General features: G+C 42.8%; 1 protein-coding gene across 1 annotated transcript in view; it reads left to right on the top strand.

Moving 5' to 3' along the window:
* The window catches only part of MGMT (O-6-methylguanine-DNA methyltransferase), a gene marked incomplete at its 5' end in the record, with an annotated part of 236,189 nt that overhangs the window by 169,748 nt on the left and 50,800 nt on the right, over positions 1 to 15,641 (top strand). The gene's annotated exons all lie outside the window — the stretch shown is intronic.

Here is a 15,641-nt window from a genome sequence, read left to right on the forward strand (position 1 = left end):
CAGAGGGGACAGAACTCCTTTGCCAGATCCTGCACTCCTCTGTGCAACTGCAGAAAGGCTCCTCTTTGCCGCCCCCCCCCCCCCCCCCAGGACATGGGGTGCTCTGGACATCTAATCCTACAGATATAACTGGCTCTTTGAGGGCAACCATAATGCTGATGCGGCCCGCGATGAAATGGAGTTTGACACCCCTGTGCTAGAGAATGAGGCATTTTGCCTTGTCTTCCTGTGGGACTGCACTGAAATAGCTGCTCAGTACTGTCCTCCTGCACCTGGTGTGAATAGGCTCATAATAGAAAAACAAAGTTGACTGTATTCTGCATTTGGTGCTATAATGACAGTAATGAACACTAGGTCACATATAAATGTGTCAGTTGCTATGTTTTAGGTGTCAACGCTTATTTTTCTTTTTTCTAACAATCCAATCCTGCTCTTCATTAGCTGCTGGAAGCTCTCTATTAGACCCTTGTAGTGTGTGTGAATGTTGACTTTGGCATTCCTACTGTACACCACTCAAAACAAGCCTGAAAGCTTGGTTCTCATACTGGTTCTGGATTTGGTGCTTAACAACGTGCCCATTAGTATTGTTAACACATACATATACTAGAAATCAGGGCATGATATGTTGGCACATTGTAGAATGCATAATAGTATCACTAACTAAACTAGATCTTATTCCATGTTACAGATAATTTTTATATTTCATTTTTATAAAATTAAATTCCTAAGTTATCTTTTCAAAGGTGTACTTCAGCAAACGTGAGCATTTCTAATTTAAATTAAATGGCCTGCCTGCTGAATGGCTGTAATTTTTAAACCCAAGAATTTATCTTCGAGTCCCAGATGCTCCATAGGTGACCAATATGCACCTGAAGTTGATTGCCATTCAGAGCAGATGGAGGTTTGTTGGGTCAATTCTCTACACAGGTATAATTTAATACGAATTCAACAATAGCAGCTCCCATATTTCTATCAGGATAGGTTCTCCTTAAAAGTCATCTAAGTGGAATTTGTGACTTCAACACAGCTGCAGGTTTAACGAATGGCATTACCAATTGCCTGTACTTGTTGCTTGAAGTTTCTCTTAGCCTTAATCACTGAAATAAGAGGACATTTGGGTGGGGGGGATTATAATGATGTCAGCTTGCTTTAACCCTTTGAGGCTGTTGTGGCACAGCTATTAGAATGATTTATTTTCCCAGCTCTGTCTCATGTCACTTCTGCCACATTCTGTGCCACCCCAACAAGTCAAAACCGCATTCCAACTCAATTATTTTTAATTGTTGACAGATTTCACTCACACGTTCTATAAGCTTTTTTTTTTCTCAGCCCCAGCTTGAGATCTTAACAAAAGCAAACTTGGCCACACATGGGTGGCAACATGAGGCTAATGCATGGATACACTGTCCATTTTACATTTGTGACTCACCAAGGAATGCTGGCATTGAGCTGACCCACATACCTAGAGTGGAAAAGTCTAAGTCCAACGGGCAGCTTCCAGCGGAGAAGGATATAGATACTGGAGAGCTGCCACGCTTGTTACACAAAAGAGCCATGCATATGTTCCTACAAGGAAAGTGCACAGGGTTTAACAAAGGATTAATGTAAAAGTGCCTGTGCCAGGGAAAGCCGAGACAGACACTACTCATATACAGTGCTATTATTAAAAGGCCGCTACAGGCAAATAGACAAAACACCCTTTAGTTCCATATTGTAATACTTTAGAAGCCGTGAAATCATTGTAATTCACCAAATTACCTGTAATGTGTAATTTTTATAAAGTTGTCACATGCTGAAGTCTGAAATATGGCTTCCGGTGGATATTCTTGAATCTGACTTATAGGGAACAGTATGCTTAGAGTAGCTTTCACCAGGATGGTGCAGCCTTACTGCCACCAGAAGCACCCTGGTGCTTTTCTTCCAGTGGAAGCGCTGGTTATCCTTTCATCCTGACCAGAAACACCCACCTCTTGACATTTTGGCTGTTGTTCCCAGTACTTTGTGGGATAACAGAGTAGATAGTTTCCTCATACAACAACACAATGCATGGAAAAACACTCTTCAAAGTCAATACCAGCCAAACCAATATTTAATTTGTTTTGGATAGAGAAGAAAGTTTCGAACCTCTGTCAGGTAAAACATTTTAAATGCATTTTAGGAAGACTTTCCTTTACTTCCTGCATGGTTAACATGGTAACAAAAAGTAAGTTACTTTACCAGGGCCAAACGGAGCAATAGAAACATGACAGAACTTGTAACCTTTTCCCACTTTACTAAAAAAGTATTTTCAATTTTGCTCATTGACAGACACAGCTCCTGATCTTCATAACCATTGGGTTATACTGCCCCCTACAGGAGTAGGATACCAGGCAGAAAAAGAATCTGGCTACTCCTATGGGCAGTCCCAGGGGGTATACTCCCTCTTTCTGCTATAGGTACGCTATAGTTTTTCCTGCCTAGTCAGGAATAAGGACCTAGTTCCTTGCTGGGATCTCTAGTCCTGGCAATTTTTTTCTTTTTCGATAGAATTTTTTTCTCCTGTTTTTTTCCTGTGAGATCTACAATCAACTGCCAGACTGGGCAACGGGCTAGATAATGTAGATCCAGTGGTCACCCCAGTCTCCGCGGTGAGCACGTGCAGACCTCAGCTCCGCGCTAGGTTGGCCGTGACATAGTCCCACTGGAAGGGGGCTGGCCTGCGCGTTAAATGCCTCGCGAGGTCGCAAATAACCAGGTCTCAGCTTGAGTCGCAGCGTTCCTCCTGGCTGACAGCCCCCCTATTTAGATGGCGAGGGGTTCTGTGTGGAGCAGTGCCCGCATGGTTCCTGGTATGGTGAGTAGCTGTCCCCCCTCTCCCCCTGGAGGGTTTTGGGGGCCAGGTGCCGCTTGGTTCCTGGTATGGTGAGTATCTGTCACCCCTCTCCCCTTGGAGGGTTTTGGGGTGGATGTGGGCCCCTCCTTGGGATGGTCGGACCCCCGTGTTCCCCTTCTTCCCATCAGGCACCCTGGGGCTGTGTGGGTGGTCTGGTCCACCTCCTGGGGTGGGGGCAGGGTGTTATGCTGATGATGGGGGCTGGGGGGCTGGGGGGCTGTGCCACTGTTGACCGGATGATTGGCTGTGTGGGGTGGGTTGTACCTGGTGGGGGCTCCTGCCAGGGCCCCTCATCCTGCCTGGGCCTGAGGATCGCTTGGTGCTTTGTGTTTGGCGACCGGCAGGTGCTGCCAGCACGGTGGGGGTTGTCCCTTTGCAGTGTTTTGCACTTTTTGTGGGGTCTCCCTAATGACTCATGGAGTCTTTGGAGCACATTCCCCCACCTGAACCCCTCTCTGAAGCACTGATTGTATCTGCGCGTGAGACTTGAAGATGGAGGACGCAACTTCAGCTGCAACGGAGGCGCAGGTTCTCTTTGGCACTCACAAGTCATCCAGAGCGTCAAAGGTGTTTCCTTTCTCTGCCTATTTTGACAGACTTGTGGTCCCTTCATCTGGCGGTGTTTCATCAGTTGTGTGTCTGGGGGCACCCCTGAGGTGGATTTGTTGGCGTCTCGGCTCAACAGAAAGGTGCGGAGGTTTGTGGCTAGGTAATGGGATTCTCTGGCAGATGCCACAGACATGCCGGTGGCCCCGTGGGGTCAGTATCGTCTGATTTATGCCTTCCCTCTTCTCAAGCTTCTGCCAAGACTTCTACGCAGGATTGAGGCAGAAGGGATTCCAGTCATCTTAGTGGCTCCAAACTGGCCTTGTTAGGCTTGGTACGCCAACGTTCCTTGGAAGCTTCCTTTCAGGGAAGATCTGCTGTTCCAAGGACCAATCTTCTATCCTGCTTTAGAGTCGCTGACGGCTTGGCTGTTGAACGCCAGGTGCTGATGGATAGAGGTTTATCTGAGTCGGTGATTCCAATGCTGTTAAAAGCAAGAAAATCTACTTTAAGGAAGATCTACCATCGTACGTGGAAGACTTACATTGCGTGATGTGAGTATCTTGAGGTTCATCCTCGCTTCTTCTTGGTGGCTCACATCTTGACCTTCCTTCAACGGGGGGTTGAACAGAAATTGGCCTTGAGTACCATCAAGGGCAAGATATCGGCTTTGGCGGTCTTCTTCCAACAACCCTTGGCCACACACTCCCTGGTGCGTACCTTTCTTTAGGATGTCCGACCTTTGGTTCCTCCAGAGCAGTCTCCGTTGCCGCCTTGGGACCTCAATTTGGTGCTTTCAGTCCTCCCGAAGCCTCCCTCTGAGAAGCTTCGGGAGATTCCCTTGCTTACGCTGTCTCAGAAGGTGTTTTTTTATTGATGGCTATCACCTCTGCGCACAGGTGTCATTGGCCAAAACATCCGAAGGAAATTGCCTTGCATGCCTTGGATGTAGTTCAGGCAATTAGGGTGTGCCTGGCAGCTACGGAGTCTTTTTAGGAAGTCAGACTCACTATTTGTGCTCACGGATGGGCCTTGGAAAGAGTTGTCCATTTCCTCTGCGACCATTTCCAGATGGATCAGACAGACGGTTGTTCAGGACTATTCAAGTAGGGGTCAGGTTCCTCCTTTCCCTGTTAAGGTGCACTCTACTTGGGCACTCAGTGTCTCCTGGGCCTTCCATCATCAGGCGTCAGTGACACAGGTTTGCAAGTCGGCCACCTGGTCATCGGTGCACATTTTCACAAAGTCCTATAAAGTGGATGTGTTGGCATCTGCGGATGCTTCTTTTGGCCGCAAGGTTTTGCAGGATGCTGTTTAGAGGACCTGATCCTCTTTGAGGGTGTATTGTTTTTTCAGGTGGGCTCTAGTTGTTTTAGTTGAGCTCCTGTTGCCTGGTTGGCTACTATTTAGCCTTGGGAATTTTTTTGCTGTTCCCACCCCTCATGTTTACCACTGCTTTTGGACGTCCCAATGTTTATGAAGATCAGGAGCTGTGTCCGTCAATGAACGAAAGAGAAAATAGGATTTTTGACTTACTGTAAAATCTATTTCTCTGATGTTCATTGACGGACACAGCACCCACCCCTCTGTGGAGTTGTGATTCTTCTTTGCTTGTAACAAAACTGAGAACCTATAGTACCTATAGCAAAGAGAGGGAGTAAACCCCCTGGGACTGCCCATAGGCGTAGCCAGATCATTTTTCTGCCTAGTGTCCTACTCCTGTAGGGGGGCAGTATAACCCAATGGTTATGAAGATCAGGAGCTTTGTCCGTCAATGAACATCAGAGAAATGGATTTAACGGTAAGTCGGTAAGTCAAAAATCCCATTTTTACTGTTTTCCCCTTCAGAGAGATACTCTTATTTTCCTGTACTTGTGACCACACATAAAAATTCATAAATGGGTTACAAACAGCAATAGAAACCTGACAGTTTACAACCTCTCCTGTTTTATATACAAATCGCACAAAAAGAAAAGGATTCCTGACTTACCATTAAAATCCATTTATTGGAGTACAGTGCAGAACACGGCATCTTTAGTCTTTACCCTTTGGTTATATGCAGCTGCCTTCAGGTGATTGGACATTCCCTTTATTACCCCTCCCTCTCCCAGCTAGTCTCAGTTTTGTTGCAAGCATTAGGGAGATCATAAAGAACAGAGAGGAGGGACCTGTGTCCTGTTTTGTATTCAAAGAAAATGATTTTACTGGTAAGTACACCTTAAGTAAGTGATTGCAAAGTCTTGTTTCTTTTTTTTTTGTCTGTTAAAATAACAAACATGTTATACTTACCTGCTCAGTTCAGTGGTTTTGCACAGAGCAGCTTGGATCCTTCTCTTCTCGGGTCCCTGGTTGGAGCTCCTGCCCCCCCCCCTTCCTGTTAAGTGCCCCTACAGCAAGCAGCTTGCTATGGGGCACCCGAGCCACAGTGTCCATTCAGACACGAAGCCATGGTTTGCCCCCCCCCTCTCTCTCCTCATTGGCTAATTGAGTTTTACAACAATGGCGCCACTGCTGTATCTCAGCCAATTAAGAGGGAGAGTCCCGGACGACCGAAGCATTCGTTGACATCTCTGGATCGAGATGGACTCAGGTTAGTATTAGGGGGGTTGGAGCAAAGTGTGAGTTTGGTAACTTATGTGATCGCGCCTAGGTACATATACCCCCTCTAACCCCCAAATGGCACCAAATAGATCTTCAAGGAGACACCAGAGTGGTGACTCAATTTTCAACCAGACATGTAACGAAGATGAATACCAATATAAGAGAATTCCTCTGGGAACTACCATCAACCTCAGGTTTTTCAGAGGGGGGGCGGGGTGGTGCCCCAGGCCCGAGACCAAGAGGCCAAAACCACCCCTACAGAGGGCACAGGGTAAGAAGAGGACACCGAACCAACCGAGGATGGGGTGCCAGGAATCAAGGACAATTTATCCCTTACAGGAACCAAGAATACCGCCCCCACCCAGGCCCTTGACAGGGTTGGGACGAAGAGCCGAATCAACAATATCCACGTTGGGACAGCCCCCAGAGGAGGGAACCCACTTACCCAAACCCAAGAAGTCAAGGAGAGGATGTAGAGGGGGGCGAAAGAACAAAAAGAAAAAGAGAACATTAGGACAAGGGATTTTTAACTTGAGTGATACCGTTTTTACTGATGATGAGCTGAGGATTTTAGCTTTGGGTCTCAAGTATGCCCCTGATAAGGGGCTTGACAGATTCAACACATACATTGATGTTGAGAAGTACTGTATGTAAGGAAACTAAAAATTAAAAAACACTTCACTAAAAAGTCTAGTGTTATACAAAATGATGATGGTCCTTTTCAGAATAGTGGGCTTAGAAATTATTCTACTTTTAATCCTTCCAAGGCCTCCAATCATTTTTTGGAGATCTTTAAGGCTATGGTGGAAGCTGATATTAGGAAGCTAAAACCCTTAAAATGCCAGAAGAAAAATGTAATTAATAAAGGCATAAAAGAATTGGAAAAACGTGATTCGGGCAGCCGATAAAGGTGGGGGAATTGTGATTCTAAAGAAAGATGATTATTATAGAGAACTTGACCGATTGGTTGGAGACCAGAGCACATATAAAAAACTTAGAGGTAACCCTACAAACACACTCAGGACAAAGCTTAAGAATCTGATTAAGAAGGCACAGGAAAAAGGGATTGTAACTAAGAAAGAAGCTAGGTACCTTATACCTGAGGCCCCTAGATTACCTGTGATGTACCAGTTACCAAAAATACATAAAGATAACAAAAATCCTCCTGGAAGGCCTATCCTGAGTGGAATAGAGTCTGTATTCTCTAGGATAGGAGAATACATAGATGTTTTTTTTTTACAACCTCTAGTGCCCACACTTCCCTCCTTCCTACAAGACAGTAAATATCTGATTAATATTTTGAATAACACAATGGTACAAGAAGACACTTTACTTGTAACCGTCGATGTAGAGTCCCTGTATACTAGTCTATACCAAAAGGATGTACTAAAAACTACTGAGTTAGCTCTCCTGGAGAAATCTACAATTAAGGATGAACAGAGAAGATTTATATGCGATGCCTTGGACCTTGCCATGAGCAATAATTATTTTTGGCATAAAGGGGACCATTACAACCAAATTAAAGGCGTCGCAATGGGCGAAAAATATGCACCCAGTGTAGCGAACATCCTGCTAGGGAAATGGGAGGAGGAGGAGATTTTTGCAAAAATTGAATCTCCATTGAAATTATATAAGAGGTACATAGATGATATATTTATTTTATGGGAGGGCTCTGAAGAATTTTTAATTCAGTTTTTAGAAAGAATCAATCAGAAAAAATATGGATTGAAATATTCCGCCAATTGGAATAAAAAACAAATAAACTTCCTGGATCTGACTCTAGAATATGAAAATGGAATAGTCGGTACAAAAACATTTTTTAAGGAAACAGATCGCAACTGCTATATACCAACTAGCAGTTGCCATCATTCAAAGTGGATTAAAGCTATTCCAAAAGGGCAATTCACGAGGATTCGGAAGAATTGTCGAAATAATTCAGATTACGAAACACAATCGAACCTATGATTACAAAGATTAGAAGAAAAATGTTATAATCCGAATGAGTTACGGAAAACCCAGGAGAGAGTCAGAAATATGAACAGGGAGGAAATGTTAAAATCTAGAGATAGGGAAAAGAACAAACAAGGAGAAATGGCTAACTAATTTTAACCGCGACTACGACCAATTTGAGGCTATTATTCGTGAACATTGGCCTATATTGAAATAGGACAAGACACTTAGCAGTATTTTACCTAAAAAAACTCTTTTTATATATCGAAAAGCCAAGAGTCTTAGACACACCTTAGCCGTAAATGTACCGAACCCACCAAAAAGGACTAACACTTTTTTAACCCAAAATGGATTTTATTTTTGTAAGAGATGCAAATCCTGCAAGAGCACTTTAAAGAACAAGCCTAAGAAAATCAATTCCTTTTTATCCAATACCACAAAAAAAGACTATGAAATTAGAAAATGTATTACATGTCAATCCACCTTTGGGACTTACCTGTTAAGGTGTCCTTGTGGTTTGGAATATATAGGTAGGACAACCAGGAAATTGTGCGTACGAATTAATGAGCATATTAACAACATTGTCAAAGGTTTCCCTAAACACAGCGTCTTGAACCATTTTCGTCTACACCATAACAAAGATCCATCAGGACTCATCTTTCTCAGAATAGATAAAATCGAACTGCACCGGAGGGGGGGAAATAAAGTTCAAATGATTTCAAGAAACGAAACAGAATGGATCTATCGTCTAAATACGATTCAACCATATGGGATGAATGTAGACATAGATCCTTAATTGTTTTTTAACTAATTATTAGTATCAACATCAGTTTTAAGATTAATATACATTTTTAACATTAACATTAGTAATATCAGACATCATAATTTTTATCCTCATTAATGAATATAATTTATATTTATAGTAATCATTTTTTATTTACATATACGTATTATACGCAAACCTACATATATTTATTTTATTTTTTATTTTACCTTACATATATTTATTTATTTAATAGGAGTGATTGATTAGAATTGGATTTACACACAGAACACCATTGAGCGCTGTCCTCCATTTTTTCACAATTTTCACAACTCACCGCTGTTTTAGACTAGCTGCTCAATTTTTTGTGATATCCATTTATTTGAATTATTTTAGTATGGGGGGGGGGGGGGCTGCCTCACACAGAAGGAATTTTATCCTAATGCAAAGAATGCATTAAGATAAAAAAACTTTTGCCTTTACAACCACTTTAAGTGTACTGGTAAGTCAAAAATCCTATTTTCTTAGTCATACAGTAATGGACACAGTATCCTTAGTCTTTAAACATGGAATGTCCAAAAGCAATCTAACCAAAGGGTGGACAACACCGTAAATAAACACTAACAGGACCACGTAAAAACGAATCAAGAAGGGCTTGATAGACAGAAAACAGCTTGCAGCACCTTATGCCCAAAACTAGCATCAGAAGATGCCTGAACATCCACCTAGTAAATCTTAACCTCCCTGGCGGTATGATTATGTCAGGAATTCTGTACCAAAAGCGGTACAATTTTTTTCATGGAAATTTGGCGTTATGTATTATAGGCCTACAATTCTTAGTAATTACTGACTTAAACCTGACCAAAACAAGACTCTAGTAGACATCCCAGATGTGATAAATTTGAAACACAAACGCATGAATTAAAATCTAATCAATAATATAATTTTATTATATAATATATAATATAATATATATATATATATATATAGATATATATACTATATTATATTATATAATAAAAATATATTATTGATTAGATTATAATTCATGTGTTATATTATATATATATATAATATATATATATATATATATATATATATATATGTGTGTGTGTGTGTTTGTGTTTTGTGCAACGTTCAAAGTTTGAATTTCCCTCCCTAGTTCCGCTCCCATGCAGCATTGCTGCTGCAGGGAACGGAACTAGGAAGTCTTCACACTGACGAAGGACAGACGAGCGGCTGGGATCTCAGATGGCTGGCGATCACAGCAATGGGAGATCATCGCTGGATCGCCAGGAGAAGGTAAGACACCGCTGCGCGCTCTGCACATCCACCCAGAGCGTGACTCGGGGATACCGATAACAGCATAGAAAATCCACCCCGAGTCACGCTCGGGGATACTGCTAGGCAGGTTAACAAACATGTGAACAGAGGCCCTGGTGGCAGCCTTGAAAATCAGAGAAATAAATAATTGATGCCGAAAAGCCTATAAAACACTAACGGGTTTGGTAGTGCGTACTTTACTTGGGGAGGAACCCTATTCTTAGACAATAGGCATGAATGATGAACTCTCAGGAAAAACAAAGAGGAAATCGAATTATCTAAAAGAAGATGTAGCGCATATGTAGACTCTCACAGTGCATACTATGTCAAAACAGTGGAGATAAAAATCCTTGGGATGTTTCAGAGCGGAACATAAGGAGGGAGTGATAATGTCCTAGTTAAGGGGAAAGGAGAAAAACACCTTAGAGAAAAGAAAAGGGCCTTAGGCCTCATGACAACTTTGTTCTTGTGTAACACTAGTAAAGACTCTTTACAGAAAAAGGCTGCTAACTCAGACTCTCCGCACAAGTGTGATAGCAACAAGTAAGATCAAATAAGAGAATAGGTTCAAAGAGCAGCCTCCGAAGGCTTGAAATATATGGCAAGGTTGAGTTTAGGGACTGACCATTTTTTCAGGAAACCCTCCTCAGTAGGATATTGCTGAACAAAACATTAGTTTGGAGGAAAAAAAAGTTTTTCATGGTGCAGCCAGTCACCTTATAGGACAGGCTGCAAGAGAAAGAGGACTGGGAAGGTCTTAGTATGTGTGGGCAATTTTAGGAACCCCTTGTTGGAGACCAGCTCTATGGCTGCTACTCACCAATTAGGCCTCATGCACACAGACGTTTTTCAGCTAAAAACATTTCAAACAGAAAATCCCAGAGCCCTTGCCTGGGGAGCCACAGTTGCTGCATACGACCACTAATATGTATGCCATACATTAATGTGCTGATAGCTGTTGATGTAGCAACAGCTGGGGTTTACACAAGTACTGTATAGACACATACAGCTATTTATGTTATTTGTGGCTGTACGTGGCACCTATGGCTCCTTGGGCTGAGGAAAACTTTGGGGATTTTATGCTTGAGGAGTTTTAAGCTAATAAACATCCATTAACACGAGACCTTAACATGTTGCAGCCTGCACCTCTCTATAGCCTTGATATAGGATCAAGCTCTGCACTTACTGCAGCAGATGCCTTCACACTCTGGGCAGGCTCAGCCAAGGAGTCAACCAATCGGTAAGCTGCAGAAAGTAGCCACAATGGCTATGGTGCAGACAGGAATCTTAATAGAAGAATGTTGGAAGCGAAAATCTCCACATGAAAAAGGTAAGCTCCTCTCAGTAGAGAGAAGAGGTCCATCACCTAAGCACACTAGCAAAAAAAAAAAAAACAGAGAGTAGCTAGGAAGGGGTATATAGGGAATGTCCCTTCTGCTTTCTTTTTGTGCCAGTGTCCAATCACCTGAAGAAAGCTGCAAATGACCTATGGTTAAAGAGAAATTAAAGGTTTGTTTAAAAAAAAAACAAAAAACAAGCAAACATATTATACTTACCTACTCTGTGCAATAGTTTTGCACAGAGCAGCCCTGATCCCCTTCTTCTTGGTTCCCCCACTGGCACTCCTGGCTCCTCCATCTTGACTGGTGCGCCCAATAGCAAGCCTCTTGCTATTAGGGCATTGGTGTGTGCTTGCTTCCGAGCCCCACTCTATGCGCCTGTAAGACATATAGAGCCAAGGCTCGGCGGTGCCCTCCACTCATTCCTCATTGGCTCTCTGGCTGTAAATGACAATGGCCAATGGCTCCCACTGCTGTCTTAGCCAATGAGGAGAGAATGACCTGGGACAGCCAAGTCTCCCTTGCACATCGCTGGATCTGTGGGGGGAGCAGCACAAGAAGGTTTTTTTTACCTTTATGCATAGATTACATAAAGGTAAAAACCTTCAGCCTTTCCAAAAACTTTAACCACTTTAGCCCCGCTCACATGGAGGCTACTGTGGCAAAGTGCCGCGATCCCGTCCAGCGACGTAGACCTATGTCGCTGGACTCCGCCCCTTGTCGGCGACGCTCGCGCGCCGCCGGAGGCTCGCTCCCGCTGTGTTCATTCACAGCGGGAGTCGGGCCAGGGGAGGAGCAGCGGCGATTGCCGCTGCTCTGCCCCGATCGTCGGGGATCGAGTCTGGAGATCCGCCCGCTGTGTATAAACACAGCGGGCGGATCTCCATAGTGACAGGGACTGACAGATCGGAGTGTTCAGCATAGCTGGACATCCCATCTGTCCTTCTGTCACACAGTCACCTCCCCCCCCCACATGTCAGTAAGCACCAGGCATACATTAACCCCTCCCTCTCCAATAAAATTAACCCCTTCCCTGCCAGTGTCATTTTTACAGTAACAGTGCATATATATAGCACTGATTACTGTAGAAATGTCACTGGTACCCCCAAAAGTGTCAAAAATGTCAGTCAAGGGTCTGAATCTGTCCGCCGCAATGTTGCAGTCCCGCAAAAAAAAATCGCAGATCACCGCCATTACGCGTTAAAAAAAAAACACCAAAAATGACAGAAATCTTTCCCTTAGTTAGTAAACGCAATAACTTTTGCGCAAACCAATCAAAATACGCTTATTGCGATTTTTTTTTTACTAAACATATGTAGCATAAAACAAATTGGCCAAAAATTTAAAAAAAATTTGATTTTTACATTTTTTTTGGGGGGAATTTCATATAAAAAAATGTGAAAAATATTGTTATTTTTTCAAAATAAACGCTCTTTTTTTGTTTATAGCGCAAAAAGTAAAAATCGCACAGGTGATCAAATACCACCAAAAGAAAGCTCTGTTTGTGGGAAAAAAAGGACGTATATTTCTTTTGGGTACGGCGTCGCACAACCGCGCAATTGTCAGTTAAAGTCGCACAGCGCCGAATCGCAAAAAGTGGCCTGGACGGAAGACAGCAAAATCCTCCGGTGGTAACGTGGTTAAAGACTAAAAATAGTGTGTCCAGTACTGTACAAATTAAAAAAATTAAAGGTTGAGGTGTAAAAATGCATGTGCTTTTGGGAGCAGAAGCATGAATGGGCACCTAATGTTAGATTTTTATGCCACTGTAAGATGCTCTTAAAGGCAGATGTTTGGCATAGCCAGAGTGCAATCATCTGATGAAGATTATTCAATCAATAAATTGTTCCTAGACAGCAGGTATGTATTTTATATCTATGTGTGCCTTAAAGCGATATGAAAAGGCTTGTTTTTTTTAAATAACAAACATGTCATGCTTACCTGCTTTGTGTAATGGTTTTGCACAGAGAAGCCCAGATCCTCCTTTTTTTGGGTCCCACACCGGCACTCCTGGCTCCTCCCTCCTGCAGGGTGCACCAGCAGCAAGCAGCTTGCTGTGAGGGCACCCAAGCATGTGTGCTCAGGACCCGCGGCTCTGTGTGTCCATTCACACACGATGCTGCGGCTCAGCCCCACCCCCTCCATCTCCTGATTGGAAAAGGCTCTCATGGACATCGCTGGGGGTCTCAGGTAAGTATTGGGGGGGACAGGGGGGGCTGCTGCACACAGAAGGTTTTTTACCTTTATACATACAATGCATGAGGGTAAAAAACCTTGTGCCCTTAACAACCACTTTAGGGTTACAGTTTCAGGATTCTGTACCTTGATACTTCATATTGCTTTCTGTTCCAGTATAGAAACAGTTAAATTAGAAAGCTGTGAATGCACATTTAAATTGTAATGTACCTGAAAGTCCTGTGGAATGCTTTGTAATATTATTACTGTATAAATAAAACATTCCTACTTTATAGCGTTAGCGACTTTTTCCTCGGCAAACTGTAAGCGAATGTGCAAGGAGCTCCTTCTTTTCCCTTAAAGCAGATCCAAAGTCTGTAATATAATCAAACTGTGGCATTATATTAGCCTACACAAATTTTTTATACTACCACCGAGGGATAGAGAATAACTGAAATAAGATTGACCATAACCAGCGCGCTATCCCTATACAGGGGAACCTGTGCTTAAAAAACGAATTGCTATAGCTTTAGTGTACAATTTTCCTTCTTGCTAACAGGAGAGCAGAGCACTTCACTCTACAGCCCGCTGTTTCCGTCGTCTAGATGCTGCTGCAGCTCCGCAGCCTCAGGGCAGAGTTAGGTATATTCTACCAGACAGCAATTACACATCCTCTTTTCACTAACCTGCATTGTTATTCTGTGAGAATTGCCTGCTCTTCCTTTATGTTGTATTTTGATGCTGTAATCTGTGTGTCATTGCTTTAGCTTATCTTGTGTTCCAAACTGTATAGTTTAGTATAATAATATACAACGAGCATTACATTTAGATGGAAGTTGCACTTACAGATAAATATATTTGCATTCAGCCTACATTTTAACTAGATTATTTTAATATTGACTAGAAATACACAAGATATTTTACCAATATAGGATATATTCTTTGCTGACAATTTGCATGCTGATAGGAGGAGAGAGCAGGAAAATGAGCTTATCAGTCTGCTGTTTTTCCTTTTACTATCAATATAGTAAACAATTACTATCCATATAGTAAACAATTAAGAAACAATTACAGGTCTTGCCTTAAGCTGGATACACACTATAAAATTTTCATCAGATTTTTTCCTTTAGATTTACCAAAAACGTATAATACGAGGTCAAACCTAAACACTTTTAATTTATATGCAATCAGGCAGGCCCTTGCACTACTTAGTTGAAGGTAAATCTAACAAAAAATTTGTATAGTGTGTATCCAGCTTTATACAGGGCAAGACCTGTAATTGTTTCTTAACTGCGGCAGAGAAAAATCCCTGACAGTGCAGCAGAGCTCTGTACATTTTAGGACTGGATAGACAGAAATACAAATCTTAAAAAAAAAGAAATGCAAATCTTTTTTTGGAGGTTAACTATTTTATCTTTTTATTTAGCCTGTTTGCCTGAGGTTCAACCTTAAGGCTCCGTTCACATGTCAGCGTATGGATCGCGTGCAGAACCGCCGCGGTTCCACCCGTGATCCGGAGATTATTGCAAATCGCGGGACACCTGTGCGTTGCCCGTGATTTGCAATAGCCCCCCAAACGCTGAGCGATGTTGCCGCGATTTCCGCCTGCCGAATCGCGGTAACATCGCGCAAAGAAAAAATCGCGGGACGCATGACGCCCCAAAGAAGCTCTTGTACTTTTTTGGGCGTAATGCGTCCCGCGATTTTTTTTTGCGCGATGTTACCGCGATTCGGCAGGCGGAAATCGCGGCAACATCGCTCAGCGTTTGGGGGGCTATTGCAAATCAACGGGCAACGCACAGGCGTCCCGCGATTTGCAATAATCTCCGGATCGCGGGCGGAACCGCGGCGGTTCTGCCCGCGATCCATACGCTGACATGTGAACGGAGCCTAATATAGCATATACAACTGTGACACAAGTCATATTGTAATTAAATGGTATTAAAAAAATTACCTTTACTTTTCAATCTGTAGCTCTGTCATTTTCTGAAAATGGAATGCATTATGGTTACCTGGAGGTGTTCTGTACACAGAATGTATACTGACCACACCCCAGAAACATAATTTCGTG

This window comes from Pelophylax lessonae, assembly GCF_965119305.1.
Source record: "Pelophylax lessonae genome assembly, chromosome: 9".
Classification (NCBI taxonomy): domain Eukaryota; kingdom Metazoa; phylum Chordata; class Amphibia; order Anura; family Ranidae; genus Pelophylax; species Pelophylax lessonae.